General features: G+C 46.1%; 1 pseudogene; it reads left to right on the top strand.

Moving 5' to 3' along the window:
• Nucleotides 1-245: 245 nt before the first annotated feature.
• Nucleotides 246-6,524, top strand: LOC130868807 (ubiquitin-like modifier-activating enzyme 1 Y; annotated as a pseudogene).
• The last annotated feature ends 704 nt before the right edge of the window (nucleotides 6,525-7,228 follow it).

The raw sequence follows: 7,228 nt of genomic DNA, 5'->3' as shown, positions 1-7,228 counted from the left end.
TTCTTTGAAGGATGCTTGTGTATTTAACTTTGCTGGCTTCTCGGGTGCTTATATGTGTGCACGAGCACGTTTTGCACACTGCACCAACGCTTAAGAGCTGCATTGGTTTGACCTAAGAAATCTATCTTTCATGCCTTCTCCGTCAGAACAGGATATCAGTACTCTAGAAAACCTCTCTGAGTGGATACCAGGAAAATGATCCTGTCATACATGCCTCAGCTTGTGATGCTCTCATTTTTCTTCATATGTCCAGCTCAGTCCTGTCCAAGAAATGCAGAGTGTTTAGACCCAACTCTAAGGTGCATTCTAAATGGTCTCCCATCAGTTCTACTATGTTTGAAATACCCCCAGGGTCAAGTAATGTGAGTATTTTCCTCTTACAGAGAGTCGGGATGGTGTCCAGAGAGGTTGCTGGTGATAGTGGCCAAGTAGTACTTCAGCCTTTCCATATGGCCAATTCCCATCACTATTTTCTCTCCCCTGGAACTCTGTGTTGATTTTAGGAGCTGTCAAAAAACAAGGAAATGAACATAGATGAAGACCTTTACTTTTATCAGCTGTGAGTAGTATCTGGGAGGAGAGATGGAGAGTGGGAGGAGGCATGGAGTGGGTTAGGCCCTAACCTGGAGTTCTTTGCTGACAGGTATGTACTAGGTCATGAGGCATTGAAGCACCTCCAAACTTCCAGTGTGCTGGTAATGGGTCTGGGTGTGGAAATTGCCAAGAATATCATCCTCGGTAGGGTCAAGGCTGTCACTCTCCATGACCAGGGCACTGCCCAGTGGGCTGATCTGTCTTCCCAGGTATCTTGTTTTGGCTTCTCCTTGCCTAGGCTCCACCTTAGGCGCCCATCTTCCTCCACCCTTTCTATAGTTCTACCGATGTGAGGAAGATATTGGCAAAAACCAAGCAGAGATATCACAACCTCACCTTGCTGAGCTGCACAGCTACACTGGACCCCTAATTGAGAACTTTCTTAGTGGTTTTCAGGTATCCTCAAGCCTCCTGCCTTATTCTTTCTTTTTGTTGTCCTTTAGGCTGCCTCAGTGTGTCTGTGTCAGGCTTTGTGCTGGGAAACTAGGAGATGTAGGCAGCAGTTAGAGCTCGCCAAAGGGGCAGATTCATATGTAGAAGGGGGTTGTGGTATGAGCTCTGGAGGAAATCACCTGTATATGTTATTCTCAAGCCTTGTACAGGTGTAATGAGAGGAAACCTGGGATGACTGAGTTTTCACCCTAGGTGTGTATGACCTGGCTGTAGGTAGCCAGCAGTTCCTTTCACCAGATACATTCACTTAGCCAGTCTTCAGACCTTGTTCGCCTGCCGTAGCATCACTGTTACTCTTGCTGTTGTAGTTAGGAGTGTTTTCTTGAATCTATTTTTTTGAAACCCTTGGGACTTGTGTGCTCACATGGCAAAGGCTGAGTCAGCCAAACCTGTGTGTTGTTTTCTTCCCCCTACTCTCTCAACTCTGACAGCTTTTATTATCTTTTATTCTCTCACTCCACCCCAACCCTGAGCCTGCTGGTCTTCACAGGTGGTGGTTCTTACCAGTACTCCTTTGGAATATCAGCTGCGGGTGGGTGAATTCTGTCATAGCCGTGGAATCAAGCTGGTGGTGGCAGAAACTCAAGGCCCAGTTGGGTGAGTGCTTGCCCCTTCCTGGTCTAACTTCCACCAAACATAGGTGGAAAGTCTTCCCAAGCCTTCATGTGTTCCTCACCGACGAGATCCAAGTTAAGCTTTTTTGTTTTCCCTGTATGGTGTGAGAATCCTCTGATCTGCTCCAGTACCTCGAGTGCTGGAAGGCCCTGTGCTTGGCCCAAAGCTCCACTCCTGTTGATCCCCTCCGTAGGCAACTCTTCTGTGAGGAAATGATTCTCACTGATTCAAATGGGGAGCAGCCACTCAGTGCTATGGTTTCCATGATCACCAGGGTAAGGAGGCCAGCCCTATAGGTTCTAATGCAGAGGCTGGCAGTAATTGTTATTTCCTTTCCTTTTCCTATTTTTCTCACTGCCCTTCTGTTTTCTCTCTCCTCTCCTCCCTTTCTTACTTTTTAATTGATGTTTCTTTTTCCTACCCCTCTTGATTTTTCCATTCTTTTCCTGTTCCCCCTCCCCTACCTGACTGGTGAACTTGGGACCTGTGACTAAATAGGTGAGTACTCTTTGCCTATGATTGACCTTACCTGCTGGCAGCCTGCCCTAGACTGTAAATACTTTTGTTTGTTTGTTTGTGTGTGGTGTTATTGCTGTTCAGTGTTTGTGCTTGAGACATTCTCAGTAATGTAGTAAAGGCTAGTCTTGAATAGACGATGACCCTTCTGCCTTGGCTTCCATAGAAGTGTGACTGACTATAAGCATGCCTCGCTGTGTGCAGTTTAGCTCTTATTAACTCTTTCCCCCTCCCCGCCACCAGGAGAGTCCAGGGGTCGTCACCTGTTTGGAGGAATCCCGACATGGATTTGAGAGTGGTGACTTTGTCTGTTTCACAGAAGTTCAGGGCATGACTGAATTCAATGGCATCAGTCCCATAGAGATCAAAGTTCTGGGTATGGCAAGCCTGGGGAAGGAGGATGAGAAGTTGGTGGCATAGACCAAAGGGAAAGGTGGCTCTGTGATATGGGCTGTCTCAGAAGCCACAAGATCACTGTAGAGCTTGCCGATCTGACTGGGCTTATCTCAAAGTCAGCATTGACTTACCTTTGCCTCCTGCGTTCTGGGGTCAGAGCCCTGTGTCACCAATGGCCTGGTATAATGCTGCCTTCTAATTTGTGCCGCCCTGGCCCCTGTTGCATCATCTCTTTCTGTGCAGCAGACTTCTGTGAAGCTGTTTGTGAAGCAGCCGGTTTATGCTTGGCTCATTCCCTTTTGACTTTTCCCCATCTTGGTTGTAGTTTACGCAATTCAGTTTTCCCTGCTAAGCTGTAAAAGGACTAAATGACTAGATCCTTTCTAGTATGTAAGATTGTTAAGCTAGGTTCTGGTAGAATAGAACCTGGAAAGAGAGGTCAGTGTGCAGCGTACTTGCTATGTTAAACACTTGCTCTCTTAAGGACAGAGTTTGAATTCAGAACTCTGTAAATCTAGCCATGTAAATCACTGTTACGTGGTGGGGCATGGCAGTACATGCAGGGAAAGCCTGCACCAGCCAGTGGGGCGCAGGGTGGAGGACGCAGACAGATGGATCCCAAGGGCTCCCCTCAGCCATCCCACCTGCCTTTTTGAGAAAGTATCTGAAGGCGATAAGGGAGTGATGGGAGAAGATTTGGGGAGACGCATCTACAGTACTTCAGAACAGTTAGTGTATGCAGTTGGTCAAATACAGTGAAACCCCACAAAGGTGCGAGACTAACAAAACTTCTGTGGAGATTATGTCCCTTAAATTAGGAAAGTTCGTGAGCACTGAAGTGAGACCTGTGAGCTCAAACACAGTCAAAGTAGCATGATGTTTGCTAGGGAGCTGTCCAATGTGTGTAGTTGGGAACTTAACCAGACTCCTGTCTTCTGTGAGAGCAGGATGCTCCCTCAACTACTGAGTCAGCTGTTAGTCAGAGGAGAACTACTCTTCCTTCCCGCTTTGTTTGGCTGTGTTGAAACAGAAGCCAGATGCGGTGGCTTAGTGCCCAGAGTCTGAAGCTGGATAAGTGTGTTTGCTGTCATTCTGGTTGTCATGGGTATAGACCTGCCTTTGAACTCTGAATCCACCTGAGTTGACCTCTGAGGTGCTGGGATGAGAGTTGTGTTCTGTACTCCAGTGCCTTTGGTGGGCGTGGTTTGTTTGTTTTGGGCTTTATTTGTCTGTCCTTCCCCCACTCTCCACCCCTGTGTTTGAGTAAAGCATTCTGTAAAGAAACAAAAACTGGGATGTCTTAGGCTTCTATAAAGTTTTTGTGCTTTGGTTTCGATGGTGCACTGATCTTTGGAGAGTCGCAGGGGCACTGCATGGGCTGTCAGTCTTCTCTGTCTGTTTCTTCTTTCAGGTCCCCATACCTTTATTATCTGTGATACCTCTGGCTTCTCCGACTACATCCGTGGAGGCACTGTCAGTCAAGTGAAAGTGTCTTAGAAGATCAGTTTTGTGTGTAGGTGAGGAGGGCCTGTGAGTAGATGAACCTTTGTCTTGGAGAAGCCTAGGTTGTTCACATCTGGTGTTGATGCTCCATGATCCACAGAAACCCTTACTCACCTCCTTGGCAGAGCCAGATTTTGTGGTAACCGAGTTTGCTAAGTGTTGTCACCCTGCTCAGCTGCACATTGGCTTCTAGGCCCTGCATCAGTTCTGTACTCAACACAGCAGGCTTCTTCGGCACCATGATGAGGTGTGTGAGTGGGAAGGCAGCCAGAAACCCTGGCTTGTCTTGTCTGTTCCTGTGCCTGTTCTTCCTCCAGTAGGGCATGATAGGGTCTCTCTCGGTTCCTTGTATCCAACCCGGAGGATGCAGCAGAAATGGTGACCTTGGCACAAGCTGTGGATGCTCGGGCATTGCCAGCAGCTCAGCAGGATTGCTTGAACATAGACCTCATCCGGAAGTTGGCATATGTAGCTGCTGGGGATCTGCCACCCATGAATGCCTTCATTGGTGGTTTGGCTGCCCAGAAGGTCATGAAGGTCATCAGGAGAGGGAAGGGGTGTGGAGCGCTGTGCTCCTCTGATTCCATCACTACCTGTTTGTTGTTGTCACTCTCGGCACCTGTGACTGCTGGCAACGCTCTTTCCCCAGGCTTCTTCTGGGAAGTTTCTGCCCATTAGGCAGTGGCTGTACTTTGATGCCCTTGACTCCCCGAGCACAAAGTGACTTTCATGGAAGATAAATGCCTGCCGGTAGGTCAGTGAGAACAATGGAAAGTTTGGGAACATCTTGAGGGAAGTCTATCCCTAACCTGTCTTTATTCATATAAATCCAGCGCCAGAACTGTTACGATGGGCAAAGTATTTGGATCAGAAGTACTTCCTGGTGATTAACACTAATGGCTTCTGTCCACCATTTCTAGGATTTGTCTCTCGCTCCCTGATTCTTTTGGGGAGGGGGGTCTTTTGTTTTTCGTATCCTGGTCACACCACCTGTATTTGTTTCAGAGGAAAGGCCTCATGTACCTCTGTCCCCATTTACCCGTTCTGCCCTCCTCCCTCGGGCATCCGTACGAATTTCCAGCCCTGTGACCTTGGTAGTACATGGTCTTACATGCTCTTGGTGGTTTTTTTTGAGAATAAGGAGTGGTGGGCACCCACCATTAGTGACATTGATCAGTCTGTTTGCCAACTTGTAGGTAGGTGCAGGTGCCATTGGCTGTGAGTATCTCAAGAGCTTTGCCATGATTGGCCTCCGATGTGGGGAGGATGGGGAAATCACAGTTACAGACATGGACACCATTGAGAAATCAAATCTGAACCAACAGTTTCTTTCATTTCTGGGATGTCACAGTGAGTGGGATGGGACGGCTCTCTCTCTCTCTCTCTCTCTCTCTCTCTCTCTCTCTCTCTCTCTCTCTCTCTCTCCGCTGATTCTAATCTAAATGGCTTAGATGTTTATGCTTTCCCGTCCTTTATTCCTTCCTACTTTTCAGTACTTTTTCGGGTATGAGATCAAAGCACATTGTCACATTTTTTCTTTCTTTTTTTTATTTATTTAATTTTTTTTAACTAACCCTAAGATGGCTCCCTTAGTTAGGATATATACTTCGCTGCTCCCGTATCCATCCTTCCTATATCCTAACCATCCCAATCCCTCAAGCTCCTCCCATCCTCCCCTTCTCACGTTTCTCATCCCATTTCCCCTTAGCCCCAAGCCACCTCACCCACTAGTTCCCAGTTTTTGCCCGGCAATCTTGTCTACTTCCCCTTTCCAGGCGGATGACTATACGATTTTCTTTGGGTTCACTTTCTTATTTAGCTTCTCTAGGATCACAAATTACATGCTCAATGTCCTTTATTTATGGCTAGAAACCAATTATGAGTGAGTACAACCCAACTTCCTCTCTTTGGGTCTGGGATACCTCACTCAGGATAGTATTTTCTATTTCCATCCATTTGCATGCAACATTCGAGAAGTCATTGTTTTTTACCGCTGAGTAGTAATCTAATATGTATATATTCCACACTTTGCCTGTTTTTTCCTCCACCTAAGATTGGCTGATTGTTCATTGCAGATGTGACATTGTGAAATGAGATAGTAGAGGCATAACTGGGAATTCTCTGTAGGTCAGTGTTCTTTTGACTTGGGAATAATCTGTCTTTCCTTTGCTTCATTTTACACTAAACAATTCTAGACCCTAGAAAACACATGGTCCACTAATGAAATGTTCTGCCTCTCTCTAATTCAGAACAAGGGACAAATTTCCTGGATGCATTTTGATGTCCCCCCTCCTGTAACATATACTGAGTTTGCAAGACTCAGTAAAAACTTAAATGGTGTTAAATTCTATTTGTCTTTGTATGCCCAGATTGCTCAGTGGAAAAGAGAAATTTCTTCCATACTTGGAGAAAGCTTTCCCTTGTTCAGTGAAGCTATTTTGAGATGACTAGGTTGTGATGGCAAAAAGAAAACAAACAAATTAATAAAATACAATTATCTTTGCCAGGCTTTTTGGACTTGCCACAAAAAAGTTAGACTTCTATAATTGGGAGGCTGAAGCCAGAGATTTTGACCAGCCTGGGACGTGTATCACAAAAGCTCTTTGCGCGTGTTTGGTTTCTGTTGTGGTCAGTGCATACTTGGATGGGGTGTCAAATGTGTAAGAGAAGCAACAGAAACAGAAGTAGCAAATGGCAATGTCAGATGGGGCTGGTTTTCAGTTCTTATGAAGACTTTCCCCTAGAGAAGTTGGCATTCCAGTGATGAGGCAGGTATCAGGGTGAACAGCTGACCATGCAGAGGTAGTAGTAGTAGTCAAGATAGGTATTGACTAGAGCTGTGTGGTGAGTTGAGGTGGGGGAAGACTACATCCCATTTATATCCCAAGGGAAAGTGTAACTGGAGGAGGTTTTGGGAAGTGTCATGTGAGTCGGTCTCTCAGAGAAATTTCTTGTGTGTGTGGGTAATAATGGTTGCCATTAACTGAAAAACCGGTAGCCATTTTTTGAACCTTTATTACCCTTCATGAAATAAATCCCTTCCTGTGGGCCGAGTCATGCCAGATTTCTCTTGAGGGCTGTAACTACAAGTTACAAGTGAGAAATTTTATAGTTAGGCAAAGAGCAACCTGTGGGTTCGAGTCCAGCTGTT

The sequence above is a fragment of the Chionomys nivalis genome, chromosome Y (assembly GCF_950005125.1).
Source record: "Chionomys nivalis chromosome Y, mChiNiv1.1, whole genome shotgun sequence".
NCBI classification, from domain to species: domain Eukaryota; kingdom Metazoa; phylum Chordata; class Mammalia; order Rodentia; family Cricetidae; genus Chionomys; species Chionomys nivalis.
Note: the sequence above shows the minus strand (reverse complement) of the source record. Positions and strands in the feature narration are given on the sequence as shown.